Source organism: Lissotriton helveticus, chromosome 8 (genome assembly GCF_964261635.1).
Source record: "Lissotriton helveticus chromosome 8, aLisHel1.1, whole genome shotgun sequence".
NCBI classification, from domain to species: domain Eukaryota; kingdom Metazoa; phylum Chordata; class Amphibia; order Caudata; family Salamandridae; genus Lissotriton; species Lissotriton helveticus.
Window position 1 is genome coordinate 1,508,375,676 of NC_136069.1, and position 13,427 is coordinate 1,508,389,102.

Sequence of the window (13,427 nt, forward strand, 5' to 3'; positions counted from 1 at the left end):
CTGGTACCGTGAGAGCATGCCTAGTTGACTGGACTCAAGCAGCAGGGTGGTCTTAGTAATCTTACCCTTGCAACCCAACGCAGCCGTTGCCGTGTACCACAAAGAAACCGTAGTGGATGTCGGAGTGTATTTAGGTGTATATTTTTTCCTGCCATACAGAGCCCTGAGGTAGTTACCCGAAGACATATTATACCTGTCCATTGTATACGCCAGGTCTGTGGTGGGTTGGTGCATCCAGTGGTTGAGTACCATCAGTTGCAAGGACCAATAATAATATTTAATGGCAGGCAAGGTTTTCCCCCATCATACCAGCCTTTAGTAAGCTTGTAGAGGGCGATTCTGGGTGTACCATTATTCCATAATAGGGAGCGTACCTCAGAATCAATAGAAAGAAAATATTGAGACGAAACCAAAAAGAGCGTATTTTGCAAAACATAGAGAAAGCGGGAAAGTGCCGTCATTTTATAAAGAGCAGCTCTACCCAAGAGTTTGAGAGGTAAAGATTTCCAATGTTGCACATCAGCCCTTCATCTCTAGTAATATACATACTTAAATACCGAAAACCATGAGTTACTATCTGGGCCTGACATCCCAAAGGGAGGATTGGTTGCTCACCACTCAAGACATAAACCAGAGATTTATCCAAGTTGATCGTGTAACCCAAATATTTTTGGAAGAGGGCAAAAATATGAAGCACACTATGAATTGAAAACCAGGGTCGGGCCAAATCGAGTATCGTCGGCATCAAGGGAAATCATGTCTGTCCGTTCTATGACCAATACAGACCGCGAATCAAGGGGTCCCCTCTAATCCATATGGCCAGAGGTTCTAGAGAAGAGGCAACAGAGGGCATCCCTGTTGTGTGCCCTTACCAAGCTAAAAAATTGCGGACCGGCCTCCGTTTACCATAACCCTGGGCAAATGGCGGGAGTAAAGCAAGCAGAACCGCGATATAAACGGAGCACCAAATCCATATCTCTCCAACGCAGCAAACAAGAAAGTCCATTCAATCATATCAAAGGCCATCTTAGCGTCTAAGGACATGATCACCGAGTCCTCTTGAATAGTGGAGGCCCAGTCCAACACCCCGAACAAGCGACGAAGATTAAGCGCAGTATTTCTAGCTGACATGAAGCCAGATTGATCCGGATGGATACATTTGTGAAGACATGGGGAGAGACAAAGGGCCCAAATGTTGGTCAATATATTGGCCTCAGGGTCTAAGAGGGAGATTGGTCTATATGAGGAGCATCGATCCAGGAGTCTGCCCTTTTTATGGATGACTACAATATTGACTAATCTCTGTGTATCAGGCAGAGTACCCCGGGGGACGCCATCATCATACTTGTGTACTAAAAAAGGGGCAATAACAGGGGCATGAATTTGGTAAAGTTCAATTAGGAGGTCACTCAGACCCATGGCCTTGCCGGATTGTAACGCACCAATGGCTTTAGAAACCTCTTCCGAGGTCAGATTAGCGTCAAGATCTGACACCTCTTGCGGATCCAATTGTGGTAAAGGCAATGTGGAGAGCAATTCAGCTGCTGCGGTTTGGGTGGATGTGGACGAGGGAGTATATACGATTTTGAAATGCCTGCTAAATGCTTCTGTAATTCCGAGTTTATCATGGTAGCGAAAACCATGCAGGCCTAAAATCTCCGCCACCCATCTATTGGCCAACTCTCTCTTATCCAGCCATGTCAAAAACGTACTCTCTTTATCGTCAATATCCTAAATACAGTGCTGGGTGGCTCGATAATGAGTTCTAGTGGCGTCTATGGATATATTTCGATATTCTTTCTGCTTTATAGCTAATTTAAGGGAGGCCTTCGAGGATGCAGATGTGACCATATCGGCTTCCAATGTTGCCACTTCCCTTTCTTATCCTCTAGCTGTTTACACTTCTCCTTCTTATGCCCTGCCACAGCTGCCACCCCACAGCCGCGGATAACAGTCTTAAATGCCTCCTACAGTATTATGTCAGAGGCCACCGTACCATTATTTTCAATAAAGTAATTTTAGGTGGCTTCCAGCAATTTGGCGCGCACCACTGGTACACAAAGATACCAAGGAGGGAGTGCTATTTCGTGGCTATTGGGGGGGGGAAGTACCACCATAATGGGTGGCAATAGGAGAGTGGTTGGAAATACCCCTGGGAAGAAAAGTAATCTCACCAAATTGTGGAAGCTGGGTTGCCTTGCAAAATAAATAATCAATACGAGACATACTCCCGTGTACCCCCGAGTGAAAAGTGTTTTGTCTAGACGTAGGATTACATACACCCCATATGTCAATGAAACCTAAATCATCTAAAAATTCCATCAAAAGCTTACCAGGTGGCTTCCCCCACTTGAGCAGCAAACGATCAGGGTCACCACTAAGGGCACGTTACAATCACCCCCCACCAGCATGGCCCCCTCCGACAAACTGAGCAAGTGTGAGCCAAAGTCGGTCAGAGTGGAAGAATGGAGCTTGGGGGGACATAGACAGAAGTTACATTTAAGAACCTCCCTTCCCACTGCTCCGAGACTGTGATGAACCTACCCAGGGGGTCGGAAGTGATTTTAAACACCTGAAGTGGGATGGAGGTACGTACCAGTATGCCCACCCCTCTCGACCCACAAGTGTAACCCGCATGCGCAATCAATTTATAGCCCCATCTATTAAGTGTGTAGTAGGAGTTGCCCTGAACATGCATCTCCTGGAGCAAGACCAAGTCGGAGAACTGTTGTTTTAAATATTGCAACACTATGCCCCTCTTGATGCGATCTCCCAACCCGTTTACATTCCAGGAGAATAACTTGAGGTGGCCCCTGGATGGAACTGAATTACAGTCTTGACTCATTAAAATCTATAATATTGAGGCCCCACCCCAGCGCATGAAAGAACAAAATCATACACTCTGCCCCTGCACAATGGACACCACAATGAAAATCAATCACAAGTGAACATTGAAAATTGCAATTACCTCATATCAAGGACCCAACCTTATGAAGCAGATTGTTTGATAAACTGCTCCAAGGAAAAAAAGAACATAATAAAACCCCACAAAAAACTCCCAAAAACCGCAACATAACCCTGGATCCTCCCCCACCCTGCCTCCCTGCAACATGGACTCAAAACTGCCCACCCCCAAATTGCAGGGCGCCTGTAAAACCCCATTTATCCAATCTATGTAGGGTATGTCACGCTGCAGAGTCACCAGGGTAGCTACCCAACAGGCCCCCTGATCAATATAATGAACCAGCCGTAACACATATTATAAAAACCTGAGGCCCTGCAATATATTCAAGTAGAAATATTCCCACCCATGATCTTATATAAATCAACAAAACAAAATGACAGGTCGACATCAGTCCAATTGGATATAAGTCCTTGGAGCAAGTGTAAACAAAAGAACATTAGCACACCCACTCCCAGACATGCATATCAGTACTCATTGTGTCCGGATGATGGCCTGGGACCAACACAGTTCTAACGAACAGCTCGAGTCACTAATGCAGTTGACTCACGGCGAGGATCATCCATTCCCGTTGCTACCTGAGCGTTCCTGTTGATTATCCAGGCCGCGCCCTTGATTCGCGGATGATCGTTGACGGGTATTAGAAGCACGCCACTTCTCAAGCCAATCCCAAGTCTCCTCAGGACTGTGGAAGAAACAAGTTTTTCCATCTGCCAGGACTCGCAACTTCGCTGGAAAAAGCATGGCATACTTAAAACCCTTATCATGGAGGGCATGTTTAACTTCAAGGAAGGATCTCTGCTTTTGCTGCACTTTGAAGGTGAAGTCCGGGAAAAAGGTAATGGTGGCGTTGTCGAATTTCAGTGGTGGGTGGTCCTGGCCATCCGAAGGATGATATCTCGATCTCGGAAATTACAAATCCCTGCCAGCAAGGGTCTTGGAGGGGCGCCGGGTCTTGGGGGACCACCTGGCACCCGATGTGCCAGTTCCACAGATAAATATTTAGAGAGGGACCGAGGTTGTAAGTGCTTCTGTATCAACTCCTCCACAAACAAGTCTGCGGTCTGTCCCTCTGACTTTTCAGGAACCCCCCAAATACGGACGTTGTTTCTCCGAGCGTGCCCCTCATAATGCTCAAGCTTCGCCTCAAAGTCTGACGCTTGGGCTTGCAGATGTTTGACTGTAATTTCAAGGGACTGCAGAGTTTTGACAGAATCCTCAGTTTCTTGACTCTGTCCCCTATTTTGCCTCCCCTGCACCGATTCAGTAACTTGGAGGAAACACTGCCAATATATCTAGTCGTCCAATGGGGGAGGTGCACCACTCAGGCTCGAAATATGGGGCAAAATCAATCTCAGTTCAAATGCCCCATTGATCTGTCCTCGATGTCGACCATAACATGTAGATCTAGGGGGGGATCCCCCTGCACCAATCTTTGCTCCCGGGGCTGCAGAATGGACAGAATAATGGTGCCTGGTATTCCAATTGGTGGGCGTGCACCAGAGTCCACCTGGTACGACGCCACGCCCCAATGGAAGTTCCTGTGGCCGAGGGAGAAACCAAACAATGGCTCCCATGCAGTTCCTCTCAATAGGTGCGCACTGGCGCCCACCCGGTACAGCGCCGCACCCAGCCATCTGCGCGGTCCTCCAGACGTTCCAAGGGGCACCGCCAACAACTCCACAGCCCCCCGGCCGTCCAAAGGGTGACACGCCGAGGTCGAGGGCCGCTTCGCACCATGGGTCCGATAGCTGCACAGACACTAACTTGAATCGGCTCCAGACGTCCTCACGGCCTGCGCGTCTTCGCTACCTCGGCCCGGAGCCCCATCTGAGGATCTCAGGATCTGCTGAAGAGTCCTCAGGGCAGCGGCTGACCGATCCAAGCTGGCAAGTACGGCTGGAAGGATATTTGAGCTGGTTTTGGGCGGTTGGTAGTGGTTTAGAGACTCAGAGCCTGAGATCTATGCGGCCATCTTGGGTCCTTCCAGTTTCTGTACGTCTCACAGTGAACACTGCTAGTGTATGCACTAACCTTGCAGTTTCACAGTTTTTGTAAGACGAATTCTTCAACCATGTCTTGTGCAATAGAAAGATACGTGATCATTGTAGACATGAAGAAAACAGGAGTTCATAATAACTCAAAAATGAGAATCTACACAAGATTAAACTGACATAAAACTATGAACTAAATACAGACCAAATTATAATCTAAAAAACTTGCATAACATAATAGGCATATTTGGAGAGCACACATTTAATCCCAGGGAAAGTCTTGGCATTACTGACAGTTAACAGAAATTATTTTTTACTCAGCTCATTATTACTCTCTTATTCAGCTTCAAAAGGATGAAATGCAGGGCAGATGCAGCAATATTTGAAACTGGGACCATGAGGTCAAACACAATTCTTTGGAGAGGATGTTTTAGTGCAGTAAGCTACCAGACTTAGCTTATTGTAAGATCAGTTCAGAGCAAAGTTAGGATAGGCAGTGAAGAAGAAAGTAAGCATTTTTTTTAAAACAAGCAAACATCCACATTACATTTATGGAGGAATAAGCATACAAAATAAACGCTATAATACATACTATTCGGAGCATTGTAACATTTAAAGATGAACAGATGTTTATTAATAAATATACTTTGGATAGACCAGTCTTTACCAAGGCTCACCTTTCCCCTCTTGGTGACATATCACTAAGACAGTTGTATCCCTTTCTCATCGTCAATCAGATCTTCTGACGTTTTACATAGTGGAAGGAGCGCTCCAAGAAGTTATCATCAGTTTTAACCCCATATTTTATTTATTTTTTATTTTATTTTAGAAGTTTTCTATAGCGCTGTCAAGACCCAGAGGTATCAGAGCGCTTTACAGTAGGAGTGTAGTATATAATCAACACAAACATGACAAGTGAGCGGTGTACAATAAACAAATTGCATAGTATAGAACAACATAATTGTCCTGTGGAGCTTCTTTGGTTTCAAGGATCTTAGGGATCATGTATCTCTATGCTTGCTATCTGTCCCGTGTTGTCCACATCCAAGGGGTAAGGAATAAGGATTTGAGTTGACTTTTGAATTCCAAAAAAGAGGGTATGGTTCTGATGTGCGGAGGGATGGAATTCCAAATTTTGGGGGCGTTTCCAGTGAAAGAGCACTCTGCTGTTCTTTTCCTTCTAGTTTTAGGTGGGATGAGTAGGAGGGAGTTAGAGCTTCTAAAATTTCTGGCCTGACCTGCCTTTTTGATTTTTTTTGTGCCAGGTATTCGGGTTTGCTTTTATGGAGGGCTTTGTGGGTTAGGCAGGCCGTTCTGAAGTTACTTCGCATTTCTACTGGAAGCCATTTGAGTTCTTTAAGTGCAGGGGAGATATGATCCGATTTTTTGATGCCAGTGATCATTCTGGCTGCCGTATCTAGTGTTGTTTTGATTGGTGCCAGATGCGATTTAGGAATTCCTGTTAGGACTGCGTTCCCATAGTCCAGTCTTGATAGTACCAGAGATTGTGTGGCCAGTTTGAGATCCTTTGTTGGAATATAGGGTTTGATTTTGTTCAGAAGTCTCAGGTTAAGGAATGCGCTTTTTGCCGAGTTCTTAATGTGTTTCATCATGTTCAGTTTTGAGTCTAAGGTGATGCCTAGAGATTTGACAGAGTCTGCTAGAGTAAGATTCCCTTTGAGCGCATCGATAGCCTTTAACCATTCAGCGATTTGTGGGTTATCCTCCTTGTTCGAGATGAGAAGTGTCTCGGTTTTGTCTGGATTTAGTTTCAAGTGATTGTTTGTCAGCCATTCTTGCACATCTTTCAAGACGTCGTTTAATCTTTGGATGTCTTTGAGCGAGGTAGTTTCCAGATAGATCTGCGTATCGTCCGCGTAGAGGTGGAAGCGGATGTTGGCTTTTCTGAGTAGTTTGGATAGCGGTTCCATGTAGATATTAAAGAGTTGTGGAGAGAGCACCAAACCTTGGGGGACGCCCTTGTTGACTTGCTGCGTTTCAGAGGTGAAGTTCTTGATTTTGATTTTTTGTGTGCGATTGTGTAAAAAGGAGGAAAACCACTTGAGAACTACCTTGCCGAGACCAGCTCTTTCTTGAAGAGCCCCGATGAGGAGTTTGTGGTCCACCGTATCGAATGCTGCCAAGAGGTCAGGGAGAATGAGGAGGCAGCATTTGTCAGAGTCTAGTGATCCATGGATGTCATCCATGATGTTCAGAATCGCAGTTTCTGTGCTGCAGCGTTTTCTAAAACCAGACTGGTGGGGGTCCAGGTGCTGTGTTAATTGATGAAGTACGCAACGTTCAAGTGTTTTTGAGAGCAAGGGGAGGTTTGATACAGGTCTGAAATTGTTCAAATCAGTCACATCTAGACTGGGTTTTTTCAGCAGAGGGGTGACTTGCCCCATTTTAAGGCAGTCGGGAACCACTCTATTTTTTAAGGAGCTGTTTATGATTTTGTCCCAAAGCGGTGCAAAAGCATGTTTAATTTTTTTGATTAGCAGGGGAGGAATGGGATCTGAGATATGCGCTGATGGTTTGGTAGTGGAGATCAATGAGATTATCTCTGTTTCTTGCACAGGGCGAAAGCTCAGCCAGGGGGTGGGCGAAGAGCCCAGAGAGAGAGCATGGGGTACATCCTCTCTCTCTCTCTTCTGCACCAACCACTCTCTCCTTTCCCATCCATTATTGAAGGGATGTTCCAGATGGTGTGGTAGCCAGTGTATCATTATGTATCTTAGCTAACAATGAGGATAACGACACACGTGTGGGATGCAGACAATGTATTCTGTGCTGTGGGACTGGGTAACTATGGCACTCTGTGTATCTGTTACCCGTTTCTAATATTTCTCTACAAATAAGCTGTTCACATGCTTGCAGTCTTTGTATCTAGTCAGGTAGTTATGCCTCCTATTGCTAGAATTCAAAATGATTGATGGGGGTGGTTTCTTTGGAACCCATGTTTACCTGCTGAGTCGTCCATGGAGGAATAAGATAATCCTGTTTGGTGCATGAAAGTTTTTTTCCAAATCACTCTTGCTTCTAGGATAGCAATGCATAATTTCTACTATCATATCAGCAAAGCTGAATGCTTCTCTCTTGGAAGTCAGAACCCAGTTTGAAGATCATGATGGAGTTCATTTTGTACAGCATATTCTTGAAGATGAACCTTTACTACTCTTCCCAGAATTTTCTGGTAAGTGACCAGAGCAAGGAGTTCTTCTGTTGGTTTCTTTTGGATTGAGGAGATTATTGGGTGTTTAGAGAATATTCCCCCCGATTGGGATGACATTATCATGGATGGCAAGCCGGTCTTTAAAAACAGATACCTAATGCAGGCCATTAATTTACAGATAGAGTTGATGGTTAACTTGGTTATCTTTTCCTTTGTAACTGGGTTGAGGGTGCTAAAGGATGACCGGGTCGTGGTGGAGGGGAGATTATTGTTTAGAGTGAAGTTACAGATTTTTGTTATTTTGATTTATTGAATCAAATTGCAATAGGTATTCGGAGTTTTAATAAATTAAGCATGGACTGTTTTCAAATATTGGCCAGTTGTGGGTAGGTGCTTTGTATGGTTCCCTGAGTCATTTTTGCATTTACAATAGCATTTGCTCCATGTATATTATTCTGGCAGCTTCTTCTGTTCATCTGATAAGACAATTTGTCACATTTGTCTTCTGTGGACGGTGATAGTTTATGTCATTGAGATGATATTTGTTTTCTTCCATTTTTGTGGTCCCATGTGTTTTAATGCAACAGTGATATAATCTTAAATTTTTTCTAAAACAGATTCTGGGTTGTTGTTAAGTGCTGGTAAGGAATCAGGGGCATATTAGCAACAACGAGCGATAATTATCGCTAAATGCCCTGAGCGCATTTTTTTTTATCACCGCCTATCGCCTGATATTATCGCAGAGATAACATGCTATTAGCACCGTTTATCTCTAATGCGATAAAATATCCGGTGATAGCAGCTCAGTGCGTGAATATCGCTGGAAATCCAGCAATATTCAGGCATTATCGCTAATGGGAACTTAACCTAAATATCCACCTCCCATTTGATATACAGGTTTCAGTCGCTAACACATTGGGTACACCCACTTTGCATGTCATTAGCGATAAATATCGCTGACATGCAAAGCGGGCCCCAAACCTGAAGCTATCGCCTATAAGCTGTCTCTAACTGCTGTTAGCGACAGCTTGCTAATAGGGCGATAAAAATATCGCCACTTTAGCGGGAAAAAGTCCAGCTAAAGCGGCAATATCGCCCTTGCTAATATTCCCCACAATCCCTTTGTGAATTCTGTTGAATTCTGTCCTCCAGTGTCTAGATGATAAATTAATGTAGATTCATGCTCACATTTTATGTTGGTATGGGTGGTGCCATAAGATCAAGTGTAGTATTTCAACCAAATCTGCATGTGGGTATGAATATTGCCATGTTTCATTTAAGATTGAGTGTGTATGCAGCTATCTGTGTAGGTCCATTACTAGTTTTGGTATAACACAAGTCATTCATATTTGTTGTTGGATTTGTCTACTCACTCGAATTTAGAGCTGCATCTAGGGGATTTGTACAAAGTTGCAATGATGAAGGAGCTGTTTTAATTATTTTTTCAGTTTGCAAGTACATTTACAAATATGTATAGGTTGCAGTGGGTTTTCATCTATGTAAAGTCATCTCAACAGATCATAAATATCCCATTCCCTTTTAATCCACTGTTTTAATGGACCATTTTTTAATCCTGAAGGGCTGAGAGGTGTTAGACTTCTAATCCTTGCTCTTCCCCAAAACGTTTTGCCTTGATCCTCCTTATTTTTGTTGAAATTCGTTTTTGTTGGCTCTAGGACTCTTTACCCCTGAAAACCAGTGCTAAAGTGTTCCAGATCTAGGCGGTGAGGTGGGAGAAGGATCTTTCTCCGGTTGTGACTTTGCAGATCCGAGAGATGGTGGCCAGGGCAATTCGGCGCATCAGAGGTGTCCGGTGGGTCAGTGGAATGAGAGGCAGTGAATCAGGTATGCTAGCCCAGTGTTGCTGAGGGCTTTGTAGGCATGTGTGAAGAGCTTGAACATGATTCTTTTGTTGACTGGGAGCCAATGGAGTTCTCTCAGATGTTTGGAGATGTGGCTGCAGCAGGGGATGTTGTGGACCAGTCTGGGTGCGGTGTTCTGAACGTTCTGTAGTTTCCTGACGAGTTTCCGAGGGGTGCCTGCGTATAGTGCGTGGCCTTAGTCGAGTCTGCTGCTGATGAGTATGTGGGTGACAGTCTTTGTGGCTTCAGTCAGGATCCATCTGAAGGTCTTTCGAAGCAGGCAAAGAGTGTGGAAGCATGAAGAGGAGATTGCGTTTTTCTGGTGGTTCATTGTGAGCGAGGAGTCCAGTATGATGCTGAGGTTTTGTGCATGATTCATTGGTGTGGTGGGTTCCTAATGTGGCCGGCTACCAGGAGTCTTCCCAATCAGAGGTGGTGTGCCCCAGGATGAGGATTTCGGTCTTGTCCGAGTTGAGCTTCAGGCAGCTGTCTCTCCTCCAGGTAGCGACAGCCTTCATCCTGTTGTGGAAGTTGCTTCTGGCGATTGTGGGCTTGTTGATGATGTGATGTGAATTACATTCACTAAGTGCAAATTTTTGATTGGGAAGGCACATCACCACAATTGCATAGATTGGAACTAGCACATCACCCATGTTGCATGAATCCACCTCATGCATCACCTTCGGAAGCAGCACTGCGCGCCGTTCTTGTCTCCACATCTCCGCATCTCCATCGACGGCAGCCTTAACCCTCAACGACGATGCTGAGAACACCATATCGCAGCCTCTATGCTTATCTAAGCTGATGCATCGCTGCTATTGCACAAATCAAGACAGCGCATTGACACCATAACGATTATCGACATTGTCGCATTGCCTTGACTGCTTCCTGCATCCTCTTCAAAGTCGGCACAAGCAGGATCAAGATACTTTGTTCAGCGGGCCTCACTGAGTCCCTGTATCTGGCCCACGCTCCATTGAAATCTGCCTGAACTTTTGACTTTGTCCTGGTTCAGCCTGGCCAGATATCCCAAGAAAGCGCTTACTCCTCCTAAGGGTTATTTTACAGTTTATTATTTATAAATTCATATCTCAAATTCTACTTATTGGATTATTTTAGTTTTGGTCTTATTGTATTTATTAAATGAAGTTCTATTTTTCTAACCTGGTGTGGAATCTTTCTGTATGGGGTTTTAACTGTTTTACCATTGAATGTTTGCACAAATACTTTACACATTGCCTCTAAAGTTAACCCTAACTGATCTATACGAAGCTACCAGAGAGTGAGCACGGATTAATTTAGGGTTTGCCCGCTTCTTACCCTGACTAGGATTGTGGTTGCTACCTGACTTGGGCTCATACCCTAGTCAACCAGCAACCCAATTTCTAACAGCCTTATAGAGTTTTTCACTTCCAGGCCATGTAAAACTTGAAAGTACATGTCCCTCTTTTTAAATACATTGCACCCTGCTCTCTGGGCAACATGTTTTAGGGAGTGAGCTCAAGCACTGGGTAGCAGTGGCTGAGTGCGCAGAGCCCTAAGGCCAACGAAAAGGAATTCAGCAAAAATAAGAGGAGGAAGGCAAACAGTCTGGGGTAGACCCTGCAGAAAGAGCAAAGTCCAACACCTCTCTATTAAGAGGTAAAGGTACTGCTCTGCCAGTGAAAACCTTACACTAATTGCCCAACTGACATTAAACCACGGTCAAAATACCTAAGGTCGACTGCCCCATTTAGTAAAGACACTCCAACATCATTTTTTACTGTTCGGGACTACCAGGGAAAACCTTGAGGTCCTGAACGGGACAACAACTAAATGATCCCTACATGCTGACCGAAAACTCCTAGTGTGTCAGGGACATGTGTGTCTTGTATTTCATTAAAAAACTCCCATTTTGGGAATTTAGTTTTCCAAAACAAAAATACTGAGTGTGTGCGTTGTACATGGGACCCACGCAGTAAAGCTTTGAAGCCTTCAGCAGTGTCACCTGGTAGCGGCAGAGATCCCAGCCTGCCTGAGGAAGAAATCTGAATATGGCCGGCCTTTGTCCGTCCCCCTCTGAACGAGCTGAACAGAGTACAGCCCACCAAACTCCAAATGAGCCCCTGTGTTTTGTATTGGGTTTAACCCCTTCGGTGCTGATGATGGCTCCCGGTCGTCATCAGTTATGGTGGGCGTGTGCTGATGACGGCCGGGAGCCGTCATGACCACGCCCGCGATCGGAATGTGCCACACAGGTGCAGAATTCCGGCCGCGGCAGAGGGGTTAATAGTCCAACTAAATGTAGCCAAGACCTAAAAAGCAGCTCAAAAGCCTCAATTTCGCCTAACTATTGACTTCAAATGACATACTTCAAACCAGTAGTACTTCCAGACCACTAATTATCATTACTCCTGTCTCCAGTAGTGCTTCTCGGTTAGTGTTTCCCTATGTTTCATGTTTGCTGACTTCTCTCTTAACATATAGGCATTTTCTGAATGTTACCCACTGACATTTGCACTCCTGCAGCACCTCGAAGGATTGAACAGCCTTGCAAATGTTTGATTTTTTTTAATCATTGCTACAGCGCACTTTATTTGCAAAATATTTAATATCTTGCTAGCATTATTTTGCTAGCTTCCCATGTGCATGTTAAACAGCAACAATGATGCTCTATAATTACAGTGCTTGAAATGATTGGAAATAAATTGGTCCTCCAATTATAGATGCGTGAAGGAAGCTCCACTATATCAGAGCCAGTCCATTAGTTTCGAAAGCGATTCAGGCCGCCTCACTATTTCAGTGCCATGCTGTGTTCACCGCAGCAATACATCATGCTGAAAAGCTCTGCCTTGAAATTAACAAGTTGAAGGTTATTTTTTACGTACTTAAAATATTCTGGGATGTTCTCTGTTCCAGAGAAACGAACCACCAGCAACATAAAATTAGAAATAATTTGCAGGATGTCTGGAAGACTGACCCCTGAAGCATTTCTGCCTGATAAACTATCTTCAATTGATTTCGACAATATTTCAGCAAAGACCACAATTTCCCCACTGTCTCTGCAAAGCGTGATGGAGAGCGCTTAACTGTGCAGAGGTTCTGCACTAACATTTTGATTTGCTAGGCGACAAATTAAAATGCTGATTGTAACTTAGGTTTTTTTGTCTGAAAATGTTGCTACTAGTGTTTTGCACTGCAGGACCATGTGCAGAGAAGAGATGAATTGATGCGCAGTAACAGACAGTTCAATCTTTTGGGCTTATTTACAAGCCCATTATGTCACAGGTAGGTCACTTTTTCCCGTATTAAAAGTGACGCACCAGCGGCGCAAGGGGCTTGTAAATAAGCTCCTTTGGGCCCTATTTCCGAGAAACCAACGCAGCGCGGTGCCACAAGTCATTTTGCTGTGCTGCGTTAGTTTCGAAGCACAGGGATGCAACATATTTACAACAATA